At 45.5% G+C, this 12,536-nt stretch overlaps 1 long non-coding RNA gene across 3 annotated transcripts in view; it reads left to right on the forward strand.

Moving 5' to 3' along the window:
- The window catches only part of LOC103666670, a 33,270-nt gene extending 25,854 nt beyond the window's left edge, over positions 1-7,416 (forward strand). For all 3 annotated transcript variants that reach the window (XR_005839028.1, XR_005839026.1, XR_005839027.1), the window contains 2 exons: positions 4,123-4,370; positions 6,486-7,416. This is a non-coding gene — a long non-coding RNA (uncharacterized LOC103666670). The remainder of the gene's footprint in view (positions 1-4,122; positions 4,371-6,485) is intronic.
- The last annotated feature ends 5,120 nt before the right edge of the window (positions 7,417-12,536 follow it).

The raw sequence follows: 12,536 nt of genomic DNA on the forward strand, positions 1-12,536 counted from the left end.
CATTCTTTCTTAAGCACACTCTAGTCAGGTTCCTGCTCCCTCATTCAACCAAAGCTGCTCTGAAGGTCACCAAAAAACGGCTTGCTGCTAAATTCACTGGACAATCTCCATCTTCATCTCACGGGATCTATCAGCAGCATTTGAAACACTGGATCATTCCTTCTGTCTTTAAATACTTTGCTCACTGAACTTAACAGGTACACAGTCCCCTGGTTTTCCTCCTAGTCCAGGCCAGTCCTTGGCCGTCTCCGTTGCTGCATCCTTAACCATTCTTTGCTTCTTAGGGTTGGAGGCCCCAGGGCTCAGTTCAGAGACTTCCTCTCTTGCTGTAATCACCCCTGTGGTGATTTCATTCCATTTCATGACTTTAAATTTCATCTATGCATCAAAGATGATCAGCTGATGTCTCCGGTGTGGACCTCTCTCCCAAATTCCAGGTCAATTACATCCAACTATTTACTTGACATCCTTACTTCCCATTCTCGTACATATCCTAGATTTAGTATGTCCAAAACTGAACCCATTATCTTCTCCTCAATTCTACTCCACCCACAGTCCTCCCCATCTCAATGAATGGCAACATCATCCTACTATTCACAGTTGCAGTCATCCTTGAGCTCTCTCTCTTCTATTTCATTCTCACAACCACTCCCAAATTCGGTTGGCTCTTCCTTCAACATATATCCAGAATCCAACCACTTCTCCCTAACCTCATTGCTGCCACCTTGGTTCCAGCCCCAGCGTCTCTTACCTGGGCCATTCCTCTCACCTGTATCATCGCACCATTTGCATAACTGGTCTCCATGCTCCTCCTCTTGCTCCCCTCCCATCTGTTTTCCACCTGGCAGAGTGATCCTTTTAAAACCTAAGGGGATCAGGTCAGTCCTCTGTTTGAAACTCTCCAGCAGCTCCCATCTTAGAGTCAAAAGCCACAGATATCACCTACTACTCGCTGTAACACTTATTCTGCTTTGGCCATACTTGGCCCTGCCAGGCCTATTCCTGATTCAGGACCTTCTATTCCCTCTGCTCTGAATGCTCTCCTGCTGATACCCGCTTGGCTCACTTCTTCACTCCCTTCAAGTCCTTCTTCAAATGTTACTTGCTCAGTCAGGTCTTCTCTGACCACTGTACTTAAAATGGAAACACCCAGCTGCAGCATTATTCCCCTTTTTGGATTTGTTTTCATCTACAGCCCTTATCACCTTTTAACATACTATACAATTTTTAAAAATATACGGCATAATTTATTTACTTAACTTATTGTCTGTCTCCCCACTGTAGGGTGTAAGCTCACAAGGGGAGGAATTTTTTGTTTTGTTTTCCCACTGCTACACCTCTTTACCTCATCAGTGTTCAATAAATACCTGAAGAGTCATGCACTTTCCTAGGTACTGGAATTTTGTCAATAAACAAGGCAGCCCAGGTCTCTGACCTCAAAGGATTTATTTTCTCTTGGTGGAGGATAGTGCGGGGAGGAGGGAAGGCTATAAATAAGTAAACAAGCAAATGAAATTATTTCGGATTTTGATTGAGTGCCATGAAAGAACTAAACAGAGGATATGATAAAGGAATGACGGAGAAAAGAAGGTGACTTAGGAGAGGATGGTCAGGAGGGCTCACTCACTCATCCCTAGAATGTAAGCCCCATGAGTATTCAGACTTTCCCTGTCTTGTCTAGAGTGTTGACGGGATTTTCCAGGGCGGGGGTGGAGCTTCTCAATTTGGAACCTGTTGAGGAAATAGGACCCAGGAGATGGAAAAGTAGAGATTTCAAAAATCGTCTTTACTAGGAGCCAGGGATGGCTCAGTGGGTTAAGTGTCTGACTCATGATTTCAGTTCAGGTCTTGATCTCAGGGTCGTGAGTTCAAGCCCTGCATTGGGCTCCACATCCCTTAAAAAATGATCATTATTACTAATAAAATAAGGTAAAACTTGACCCCTAAATAAGAAACATCAATGTTAAATGAGTCAGTGGCGCAGTTGGAAAACCATTGGCTTCCCCAGAGGGATAGAGCCTGCTGCCCAGTTTGCTTATCTCCTCAAGGAGAGTAGACCAGAATTTCCACTCCTTGCAGGCAGGCAAGCACGAGGGTATCAGAGAGAAAAGCCCTGTGGCACCGAGTCTAGCATGTGCAGTTCCTACTCCAAATTCGACAAGCAGCTAACTTCTTCCTGCCCTGGGGAAGAGTGAGTTGAGATGATAGCCTGCAGCTGGGAGTGGCATTCAAATTCTGTCTTCCATGGAAACAGAAGGAAGACGCGCATTTCGTGCTAACAGGCTGTGGCAGCCGGGATACTCAGATTCGCTGCTGAGGGGAGGGAGGTGGATTTAGGACTCCAGCTGTTGCCCTCCAGACCGCCACAGTGTTTGCCAGAGAGGCCAAGCTTCCCCTGGGCTGATCCCACCTGCAGGGTGCAACGCTAATTCAGGCCCATTCCTGCAAGAGGTGGGATGGTGGGATTTTTCCAAGGGCAACTTTGACCCATCAGCTTGGCCAAAAACTTTCTCAGAACTGCTCTGTGGAGTGAGACTTTCCACCGGATGCTGCTTCCTTTCTGATGAGGGAGCAGAAGGCTGGCTGAAGACAAAGCACAAGCTGACACCCTGCAACCTCCCCCCACCCTCCACTCCTGGGTAGGACATGTGTGACATTTTTCAAGGGATGTCCCAATTATCTTAACGTTAATACCTTACAAGAGGGGAAAACAACCTTAACTTGACAACAGCAAGGCCTCCAGTATCTTGTAGGTCTGTCCTCTTTAGCATTTGAAAGTTCTTTTGAAACCTCTCTTTTCCTTACTTCCCCCAAGTCCCTCAACACCCCGTTGAGCAGCTCTATCTGCCCATGGGTCCCATCCCCATGCTTTAATAAGCCACCATTTTGCAACAAAGACGTCTCAAGAATTCTTTCTTGGTCGTCAGCTCTGGACCTCACCCCACGGAGCCTCACCTATATTCCAAAACCTCACCTCGTCTCTTTCCTCTCCCCTTTCCATGGTAGCTGACCTGTATGCAGTCTGAAAATTCTCCTCACCTTCTCCTTTACCCCTTATCCTTCACATATATTTCCCCAAATAAATCTCTTACACGTCTAATCCTGTCTGGGTGTCTGCTTCTCGGAGGACCCACGCAAACATGCGTGTTGTATGCTCAGCACCTAGAACAGGGCCTAAGATGCAAGGTGCTCAATAAATACTTGTTAAATGGATTAATGCACAAACAAGGAGATGACGTTTGAGCTAAGACCGGAAGAATGAGAAGGAACCAGCCATGCAAAAAGCCAGGGGAAGAGTTTTTCAGGCAAACGAGATACCAAGTACGAAGTCCTCTAGGAAAGAAAGAGTTTGTCTTACTGAAGAGCGAAAGCCACTGGGGTTGAAACACAGGTGAAGGGGAGTGTGGTGTAAGATGAGGCAGGCCAAGCAGAGGTGGCCAAATGCCACAGGATCTTAACAGGTCATGATAAGGAGCTTGGGTTTTAGTCAATGAACAATGGGAATCACTGAGGGATTTTGAATGAATGAATGACATGATCTATGGTTTAAGTGGGTCACACTGCCTGCTTTCTGAAGTGTAGGTTGAAAAGGGGCAGGAGCAAAACAGGACCAAGGAAATAGCCAGACAAGACATGATGGTAGCTTGGATTTTGGGGTCGCAGGGGATTTGGAGAGAAAAGAATGGTTAAGTCCCTGAATATCTGGAGTACAACCAACTCTAATTTGCTGATAGAATGTGAGGGGAAGGAGGAGTCAAGGATGATGCCAAGGTTTTGGGCTTGGGCCCTTGGATGGCTAATGATGACATTTGCTCTGGGGGAAGAAGGAGAGGACAGATTTGTGGAGACCATCTATTAGGCAGCCCAATACAAATATCAATTATGCAGCTGGACATGTAAGCGGAATTCAGGGAAGAGATTCTGGCTACGGATCTATCCTGGCAGTCAGCATATGCACACGCTCTTCAGAGCTGTGGCCCGAGACTTGGGGAAGGGGCGTCAACAGAGAGGAGAGGGCTCAGCACTGCACCCTGTGGCCCTGCAACATTTATGTATGTATGTATGTATTATTTATTTATTTATTTTTATGTCTTTGGGTTTCTGTTTTGTTTTGTTTTTTAGATTTTAAGCCATCTCTACACCCAATGTGGGGCTCGAAATTACGACCCCGAGATTAAGAGTCATATGCTCTACTGACCGAGCTGGCCAGGCACCCATCTACAACATTTAAAGGTTGGGTGGAGGAGGCAGCAAACGAATCTGAGGAAGAGCTTCGAGTGGAAAACCAGAGCGTGTGGCCTCATGGAAGCCAATATAGCGGAAAGGGTTTCAAAGGTGCTCAACTGCGCTGGATGCTGTTGAGAAGGCCAGTAAGTATCGGACACAGAAAGGGAACTTGTCTTGGCCTAACTGAGGTCGTTGGTGACCTTGACAAGAGGATTTTCTCAGAACCCTGATAGGAGTAAGGGAGGGAGTGGGAATAATAAAAGGAATCTCTTTTGAGATGTTTTGCTGTCAAGGAGGCAAAGAAAGAAGGCATAGTTCGGAGGATGTAGAGTCAAGGTGGGGTTTTTTGGGTTTTTTGTTTATTTCTGAGAGAGAGAGTGTGAGTGGTGGGGAGGGGCAGAGGGAGGGAGAGAGAAAATCCCAAGCAGGCTCCTGCAACTGAAGCGGGTCTCGAGCTCACAACCCTGAGATCATGACCTGAGCTGAAACTAAGAGCCAGTTGTTTAACCGACTGAGCCACCCAGGTGCCCCAAGTTTTTTTTTTTTTCTTTTTTTTGAGTTGGTCTCCCTAGAGCCAATAATGTGTCCATCAGGGAGGGAGAAAATGGTGCAGAACAAAGGGAATAAATCCCGGACCAAAGTCCTTAAGAAGGTGGGAGGAGAGGAATCCAGAGTCCAGGTGAAGCGGTTGGTCTTTGATGGCAGTGGAGAAAACGCGACACACGTACAGATGTAGGTAGCTTTGCAGGTCCAAAGGGAGATCACCCAGGAGTAGATCTAGCTTTGTGGTTCCCTAGGAAGACACGTTTGATCCAGTAAACTGTCTATGCTCTGGCACCTGAGTAAATGCTATGCTAGAAGATTATCAGTCCTAGAAAAACTAAAAACCCCACACAACTCCTCCCCCTTTATAAAATAACAAAATCTGCCCACAGTGTACCTTTATTTTGTTTCATGTTTCAGTATGTCCTATGGTCTCCTCCTTTATCTGTTACTAGCTTTAAAAAGCACTGTGGGGTGCCTGGGTGGCTCAGTTGGTTAAGTATTTGACTCTTGAACTCAGCTTAGGTCTTGATCTCAGGGTTGTGTGTTCGAGCCCCACACTATGCTCCATGCTGGGCGTAGAGCCTACTTTAAAAAAAGAAAAGTATTTTTGCTCACTTCCAGATAATTCTAAGAACGAATTTGTCTTGGACCCTGATGCTTGGTAGTTCCCAAGGGAGGCAGACATTATTTTGCATGGTCCAAAGGGGCTGATGTAAGGCTCAAATGGAAGACGCTGAACAGAACAATGAAAATATGGGCTAAGTACCATGAACACCTCTGAGACACTGTCATTATACTACAGTGGGAAAGCATCCCCTAAGGAAGTGGTAGGACTCCAGCACTTAGGTTCAAACACAAATGTAAAAAGCACAAAACTCCTGTATTCATCCTGTAAAACACCCTGGGAGTATAGGAGTATGTGACCAAAGAGACTTCATCTCTAATTTTTTGATTCTATGAAGTTATTTTATATTGGCAGGAAGTATCGCAGAGCTGAAGAAAGAGAAAGGGAGTAGAGTTCCCTTGTAAATGGTAAAAACATAGATATTATGTTCTTCTAACACACAGAGATATTTGGGTGGCAGGGCGAGAATTCAAGGGAAGGGGCACCTAGGTGGCTCAGTTGGTTGGGCGTCTTCCTTGGCTCAGGTCATGATCCCAGGCTCCTGGGATCGAGTCCCATGTCCGACTCTCTGCTCACCGGGAAGTCTGCTTCTCCTTCTCCCTCTCCCTCTGTGTTCTCCCTTTCTCTTTCTCTCTAATAAATAAAATCTTAAAAAAAAACCCAAAACCCTATAAAAAAAAAAGAATTCAAGGGAAGCAAGATTCCTAATCATTTTCCTGTTGGACTTAGGGCAGGCCCTTTAACCCTAACGTTTATTTTCTCCAACCACAAAATAGGAAGGATATATCTTATAATATTTCAATATTGTTATAGACTAAATATTTGCGTCCCCCCTAAAATTCGTATGTTGAAACCCTATCCGCACTCCCTCAAAGTGATGGTATGACAGTTGACCCTTGAACAATGTAGGGGTTAGGGGGCACCAGCTACCACCCCCCCATCTAAAATTCATGGATAACTTTTGACTCCCCCAAAACTTAACTATTAATAGCATGCTGTTGACCAGAAGCCTTCCCAATAACATAAACAGTTGACTAACATATATGTGGCATGTTATATGTATTATATACTGTTTTTTTTTTTTAAGATTGATCGATTGATCTTAGAGGGAGAGCACGCACGTGAGGAGGGGCAGAAGGAAAGGGAGAGAGAATCCTCAAGCAGACTCCCCGCTGAGCACGGAGGTGGTTGCGGGTCTCACTCTCAGGAACCTGAGATCACGACCTGAGCCAAAATCAAGAGCCGGATGCTCAACCGACTGAGCCGCCCAGGCGCCCCTCCTCTGTATCCTTATGATCAAGTGAACTAGACAAATGAGGAAAATCATAAGGAAGAGAAAGTGCCCTCACAGCGCTTTCACTGAAAAAAATCTCCACGTGAGGGGACCGGCACCATTTGAACCCTCATTGTTCAAGGGTCAGCGGTACTTCCGGGTGGTAATCAGCATTAGATAAGGTCATAAAGGTGAAGCATTCATGAATGAGATTAGTGCCCTCGTAAGAGTCGCTAGAGAGCTAATTTCCTCTTTCTGCCCTCAGTCACATGGGGACACAGTAAGTCAGCAGTCTGTACCAGACCCCACCACTTTGGCACCCTGACCTCGGATTTCCAGCCTCCAGAAGCGAGTAGTACATTTCTGCTGTTTCTAAGCCACCGCCTCCCCCCCACCCCGTCCCAGTCCGTGGTGTTCCATGACAGCAGCCCAAACTGGCCAAGACAATATTAAGTGATTAAACATGCCTTGTAAAAGTGAATGTGTTGTATCAAAAGTGTAAATGACAAGAGAAAAAAACAGATAAACTGGACTACATCAAAATGAAAACTTTTGTGCTACAAATGACTCCCTCAACAAAGTCAAAAGACCACCCACAGGATGGGAAAACATACTTGCAAACTGTAATCAGACCTATAAGTACAGAGAACCGACTGGTCAGAGGGGATGGGCCAAGTGGGTGAAGGGGAGTCGGAGGTACAGGCTTCCAGCTATGGAATGAATAAGTCCCAGGAACAAAAGGCACAGCATTGGGAATACAGTCAGTGGTACCGTAATGGCACTGCATGGTGACAGATGGCAGTCACACTTGTGGTGAGCACAGTACCATGTACAGAGCTGTTGAATCGCGGCGTTGTATACCTGAAATTAACATGCCACTGTGTCAACTGTACTCCAAAAAATTTGCAAATTGCACATCTGATAAGGGACTGCTATCTAGAATATATAAAAAAAACTCTGACAACTGAAAACAATAAAAAGATGAGTAACTCAATTAAAAAATGAACACTATTTGGCCAAGGAAGATAGCCAGATGGTTACTAAACACACGAAAAGATGCTCAATTTCATGAGCCCTTAGAGAAATGAAAAGCAGAACCACAATGAGACACCAGTTCATATCTACTAGTGTGGTTGTAATAAAAAAGACAGACAGTAACAAGTGCTGGAGAGGAGGCAGATAAAAGGGAACCTCATACATCGCTGGTGGAAAGGCAAAACGGTGCAGCTGCTGTGCAAAACAGTTTGTCAGTTGTTCAGAAAGTCAAACATCTACGGGGCACCTGGCTGGTTCAGTCAGTAGAGCATGTAACTCAATCTGGGCGTCGTGAGTTCAAGCATGTTGGGTGGAAAGATTACTTACAAATAAAATCTTAAAAAAAAAGTTAAACATATAACCCGGCAATTTTCCTTCTACATACACACCCGAAAGAAATGAGAACACGTCTACACAAAAAACTTGTACAGGAATGTTTATAGCAGCATCGTTCATAATAGCCCGAAGGTGCAAACTACTCAAATGTCTATTAACTGATGAATGGATATGCAAAATGTGATACAGCCATACAGTGAATATTATTTGGCATTAAGGAAGCACTGATATATGCTACGACACAGATAAACCTTGAAAGCATATGCTAAGTGAAAGGGCTAGACACGAAAGGCTGCATAGTGTCAGATTCCATTGATGTGAACTGCCCAGAATAGGAAAATTCGTAGAAACAGAAAGCAGGGGTACCTGGGTGGCTCAGTCAGTCAAGCATTCTCCATTGGCTCAGGTCATGGTCCCGGAGTCCCAGAATCAAACCCCCGCTCAGTGGGGAGTCTGCTTCTCCCTCTGCGTGCTGCCCCCCTGCTTGTGCTCTCTCTGTCAAATAAATAAAATCTTTTTTTTTTTAAAGATATTTATTTATTTATTTATTTATTTGACAGAGATAGAGACAGCCAGCGAGAGGGGGAACACAAGCAGGGGGAGTGGGAGAGGAAGAAGCAGGGGGAGTGGGAGAGGAAGAAGCAGGTTCCTAGCGGAGGAGCCTGATGTGGGGCTCGATCCCAGAGCACCGGGATCACGCCCTGAGCCGAAGGCAGACGCTTAATGACTGAGCCACCCACGCGCCCCCAAATAAATAAAATCTTAAAAAAAAAAAAAAAAGAAGAAGAAGAAGAAAAGAAACAGAAGGCAGATTGCTGGTTGCCCACAGGGAGGAGAGGGGAGAATAGGGAGTGACTGCTAACAGGTATATAGTCTTTTTGGGGGGTGATGAAATTGTTCTAGAATTGCTGATGGTCAAACAACTGTGAATACACTGACCTTTGTGTACTTTAAATGAGTGAATTGTACGGTATGTAAATTATATTACAATAAGGATGTTTTAAAAAAGAAGTGAGAAGTGAACATATTTACATCAATGTCACCAGGAGTCCAAATTCTGGCTTCCACAGAATTCCTTTCCTGGAGAGCAGATAATATGCAAAGCCAGCAGCGGTCTCATTTCACTCACAAATTCCTTGCATATCTAGCTGTCAGGTTACTATTCTAAGCAAGTACCAAAGGGGGGGGGGGAGAAATTCTTTTAAATCTGCAATACAATCGTTAAGATTATGGTTTAGTAAATCATCCAATATAATATATTCTTCAGTATGTGGCAAAATCTGGAATTTCATGATACCGCTATATTGACCGTTCAGTTTAGATTTCTGTATTACAAAATATTTCTATTCTTCAGAGAACAGATTGGTGATCACCAGAGTGGGGTACAGGTGGGCCAAATGGGTAAGGTGGTCAAAAGGTACAAACTTCCAGTTGTAAGTCCTGGGGATTTAATGTAGAGCATGGGGACTACAGTTAACAATACTGTATTATAGATTTGCTATATATATATATATATATATATATATATACACACACAATACTGCATTGTATATTGTATTGAAAATTGCTAAGACAATAATTCCTAAAAGCTTTCATCACAAGAAAAAATATGGTAACTATATGTGGTGACAGATGTTAACTAAACAATTTTAGTAATTATTTCACAATATATATACACATATCAAATCATTACATTGTAATGGAAATTGTAACTACAATGAGATATCCTCTCACACCTGTCAGAATGGCTAAAATCTACAACACAAAGAAACAACAGGTGTTAGTGAGGATGTGGAGAAAGGGGAACCCCCTTGCACTGTTGGTGGGAATGCAAATTGGTGCAGCTACTGGAAAATAGCATGGAGGTTCCACAAAAAGTTAAAAATAGAACTACCCTATGATCCAGCAATTGCACTACTATGTATTTACCCAACGAATACAAAAATACTAATTCAAACGGCTACATGATGTTTATAGCAGCATTATCTACAATGGCCAAATAATGGAAACAGCCCAAGTGTCCATCCACTGATGAATGGATAAAGAGGTAGTATATACAGATACATATATACGTATACATATATACACACACACGTATATACATGTATGCACACATACACACAATGGACTAGTACTCAGTCATAAAAAGAATGGTATCTTGCCATTTGCAACAACATGGATGGAACCAGAGAGTATTATGTTAAGCAAAGTAAGTGGGTCAGAGAAACAAATACCATATAATTTCACTCATATGTTGAATTTAGGAAACAAAACAGATGAGCAAAGTAAAAAAAAAAAAAAGGCAAACCTAGAACCAGACTCATGTTTTCCAACTATGGAAAACAAACCGATGGTTATCAGAGGAGAGGTGGGTGGGGGGATGGGTGAAATAGGTGATGGGGATGAAGGAGGGCACTTGTGATGAGCGCCACATGATGTATGGAAGTGTTGAATCACTACATTGTACACCTGAAACTAATATTACACTGTATATTAAGTAATGGGAATTTATGTATTTTTTTACTAACTGGAATTTAAATAAAAACTTGAAAAACAAAAAAACCCCTCCAAACCTCATGAATCATTATGTTGTACATCTAAAACGAATAGGATGTCATATGTCAATTATATCTCAATTTAAAAAAATGTATTCTTGAGCAGATAAAGATGGTTTCTTTTCAGTGACTCCAAAGCCTTTCTTGTATACGTGCAGACACGTCAACATTTTCTAGGTCTCCCAATCATTTATACTTTTAAATTTTACCATCACTCTGGAACACGTTTTAAAAAAAAGCCAAAGCAGGAACTCTCTAAAAGGCGAAAGTCGAATAAAATGAAGTTGTACTTGTCTTAGTTTTCTTCCAAATGGGCTTTCTCTGCGGAGGTGGAAAAGTGTCCAAGGGTTTTTCAGAATATGAGCGGTCAATCCGTTAGAGAACGTTGGCCTCAGAAAGAAGACGTGTTCCCTCTTTACTTGGTCTGCATCGTGGAGTGGCTAAAACGCAAGCGCCTGGGAACAACGGAGGAGCTGGGGGGGTCGCAGCGCAGGCCGGCATCCCCTCCTCGTCCAGCTTCCCGCCCCGCAAGGCTCTCCCGGGAGCCTACCTGGACCGGCCTGCCGCGCCCGCCACCCCCCGGGCCGTCGCCATGGCACCGCGCCGCCCCGCCCCCCGCGCGCCGCCCTCCCGCCCGCAGCCCGCACGCCCCTCCCCCTCCCGGCGCTGCTGCGGGGGAGGGGGTGGGGCGGGGGCGGGAGGAGACGCAGGCGAGAGGAAATCGGCGGCGCGACGCCCGCGGCCCATTGGCTGCCTCGTCCTGGGGCCAGGAGCCCCGCCTCTCTGGCGGGGTCACGTGATCCCTTTCAAAGATGGCCGCCCTGTTGTTTTGATGAATAATACTTGGTGGGGCGAGGGGGTAAGAGTAGGGGTGGAGGGGTAGGAGGATTTACTCTTCCATCCAGAGCATCGCGAGTCCCGTCCTCCCCCTCCCCCCTGCCCGGGCTCCAACGTGGAGGCGGGGCGTGGCCGGCCTGCTTTGGGAGGGGAGGGGCTTCCCTCTTCAGTGCTGGGCTCTGCCTCGGAGGCTCTGGGGTCGCCTTACCTCGGGGCATCCACTCTGCAGTCGAACAGTTACCGCCTGGGGCAAAGGGTAGGAAGGAGAGCAGGATCTGCTGGAGGAAGCGCACCTGCCGCGCCACCACCACGAAGACACAGCAGGCTCAGGGCACGAGACGAGCTGGAGACCCGAGTCTCTGGTCTGGGTAACCTGGGAAGCAGAGGGCAATAGTGGCGCCTTAAGATAACCCTGCAGAGCAGCGGCAGTGGCGGCCAAAGGAGGCTGCTCGGGGCACAAGCAGCTGTAGGAGTCTCTGGGGCGATTGGAGTGACCGACGCCAAGGCGGTTCAGTGCCTCTCGTGTTCTTATTTTTTAACCTCTGACTATGCAATTCTGAAACCTCCCCCATTCGGGGGACCAGACAGCCCGGTAGACACCTTCCACTCTCCTCCCGCCCTGGTCTCAAGAACAGAAGGATCTCTCCCTAACGCCTTTCACCATTAAGAGGAAAGCGATGGAGGAGCTGAGCGCTGATGAGGTGAGAAGATTGGGGGACACCTTGGGAGATTAGTTGGCAACTCTTTGGCGCTTTGGACAGGGATGGTATTGCGCCAGTGGTGCCTGGCCTTTGGGTTTGGGGAAGGAATGGAGATGACATTTTCCAAGAATAAAATGAGTCCCTGAGAGGGGCTCCAGTTGTATTCTCCTGTATTACCTTGCCTTCTTTCTTCGTTCTGAACTCCATTTGCTTCTTTCCGAGTCTTCTAAGGTCTGAAGAAGAGGAGAGCATATTGAGGCGTTCATTCTTTTCCTCAGGGTGTTTAAGCAAGAAGGGCTAGATTTACATCAAGTTAAGTGTGTGTGTGTGTGTGTGTGTGTGTGTGTGTGTGTGTACGCGCGCCTTACTGCAGAGATTTAAAAAATAATTTTGGTTGGAAT

This window comes from Ursus maritimus, unplaced genomic scaffold (assembly GCF_017311325.1).
Source record: "Ursus maritimus isolate PB19 unplaced genomic scaffold, ASM1731132v1 scaffold_32, whole genome shotgun sequence".
Classification (NCBI taxonomy): Eukaryota; Metazoa; Chordata; class Mammalia; order Carnivora; family Ursidae; genus Ursus; species Ursus maritimus.